Source organism: Rhagoletis pomonella, unplaced genomic scaffold, assembly GCF_013731165.1.
Source record: "Rhagoletis pomonella isolate Grant_MI unplaced genomic scaffold, Rhpom_1.0 Rhpom_scaffold_00002, whole genome shotgun sequence".
In the NCBI taxonomy this organism is placed as follows: domain Eukaryota; kingdom Metazoa; phylum Arthropoda; class Insecta; order Diptera; family Tephritidae; genus Rhagoletis; species Rhagoletis pomonella.
Genome location: NW_023458556.1, coordinates 75,334,363 through 75,336,448, shown reverse-complemented (window position 1 = coordinate 75,336,448; position 2,086 = coordinate 75,334,363). Strand labels below are relative to the sequence as shown.

At 34.2% G+C, this 2,086-nt stretch overlaps 1 long non-coding RNA gene across 1 annotated transcript; it reads right to left on the bottom strand.

Moving 5' to 3' along the window:
• Positions 1–364: 364 nt before the first annotated feature.
• On the bottom strand, positions 365–1,716 carry LOC118734729. The gene is made up of 2 exons (XR_004992417.1): positions 1,011–1,716; positions 365–949 (listed from the first exon to the last, which is right to left on the bottom strand). It is a non-coding gene; the product is annotated as an uncharacterized LOC118734729 (long non-coding RNA).
• Positions 1,717–2,086: the final 370 nt, after the last annotated feature.

The following is a 2,086-nucleotide window of genomic DNA, read 5'->3' as shown; positions in this document are numbered from 1 at the left end:
ATTTTGTTTCTTTCATTTTTCAACATAAATAAATAAAACTAGGGCCTTTCCTAAAAAAAATCGCCACGGATAGATCGACACGAAATTTAATTATATCTTATTTAAAGAAAAGAAACTTGAAATCGGTTCATATTTGGGCTCTCAAAACTCATTTGTCCACAGCAACCTCTTTTGCCCCACTGTGCACCGTGTTATATTACTGCAAACCGTTCAATAAAGAATACATAGTATGTAAGTATTTAAAAAAGTGTTAAAAATTAACATTCATTATTTCATTGCCATATTGCTTCGTAGGAAGTCGGAAACATACATTAATATTATAACAAAAAATATAAGTAGAGCTGCAGTGTACGTTCTTTTTTGAAAAAAAAAAGAATAATATTTAGTTCGATGGCATAAGTTGGTTTTTTAACTAAGTGTACATATGTAGATAAAATGTAATATTACAATAAGTCTTGTGGCGTCGTAATTCGTATTTATTCATGGCGTACACCGCATATAGATAAGAAAGTACTAAAATTGTGTAAACTACAGGCGGGCAAAACGGTGTATACAATGTTGGCGGTCTCCTGGCATTTAAGCCGAAAATCATAAAGTGCATTCAGCAGCAATTCCACGGACGGTGCAGCAGTTACTTGGTAGAACACTTTCAGGTGAATTGCTGGTATGTAATAGGCAGTTAAATTATCCCCACCTAAGCATGTGATATTTAAGTTGCTGTTGTTTGTTGCAGAATTCGAATGGGTAGTATCGTCTGTTTCTCGAATATGGTCCGATTCCTTTGAGTCTGTTATTCGTTTCGCGATAGGATAATCTTTGAGCAATCGGTTAACTGTGTATGTTAATATTTCGTCGAGATTTTCGGCACTAAGGATTTGTGCAAGTCGGCAATGATTGCTTAGTATATCCTCGCTTAATTGAGTCAATTGTGTGGTTGATGATGCCAAGCCTGTACAGCAAATTTTTTTTAATTTTTTTTATTTCAATGCATTTTATATTACTAAGCTTACCTGTCGACACGTAGCAAACAATTGCAGCGCAATTGTTTTCATAATTCCACCGCCGACGTATCGAAATGGTATAATCACTTACAGAACAACCAGTCTCTTCATCTATTTTTAATAATGAAAATTCGTTAACAAATGCTGCTTATATACATATTTTCAATACTTAAATTATTTGTTGTAATATACTTATTATTCGTTTTAATATGTATAGACAGAGAAATGTAAAGTATTAGACTGATCCGATAAGATTTCGAGGAGGCGATTTAAGTTAAAAATCGTATATGGGTCAAAATCATGGAGGTGGAGAATTTAGTTGCGGTAAAAGCAAACATTTTATATTTATTATTAAATTGATTTTACACTGTTACGACTTGAATTATGTCGTCGTCAATTTAGTTTATGACTGGGTAGAGCACGAACTGACCATATTTTTTAATTTATCGCGAAACGTACTGAATGAGGGGCTAAAAAGTTATGTATTTCGGGAACGTTTTTTACCGAAAAATCTCAAATTTAATTAAAACATAATATTTAAAGTGTGTTTGACTTGCTCGCCGTGGTCCGGGAACGTTGCCGAAATTACTGTTCCCGAAATGGCCATACCGCCATTTTCTTTTTTGCATTATGATTTTAAATTAAATATTTTTGAGTTTACGTTGCAGGTGCCGCGACTATATATCTTGATATTAAGAATATATTGTCGTTTAAAGTACAAAACCGCGTATTTGAGGTTGCATAAAATATTTTACAGAGAGTAAAAAACATTCCTACCTCAAAATTGATCTCTCTTTTATAAAGCAATCGCGTTTCTGGCTAGTACATTTCAGGACGAATAGATAAGGCTTGAGCCAAGAGCTTCGGTAAGCAAATCCAATTTTTGGCAAAAATGTCAGTTACGCGGTTTTGCAGAACGCCGATACGCGATTTTGTAGCTTAAACGACGATATGATTTTAACCTAAATACCTTTACAAACTGGGCATTCGCAATGATGTTGTCAAAACGCACTAATAAATAGAAAGAAATATTAATAGAAATAATAGCGGTCGCCCCTCGGCAGGCAATGGCAAACCTCCGAGTG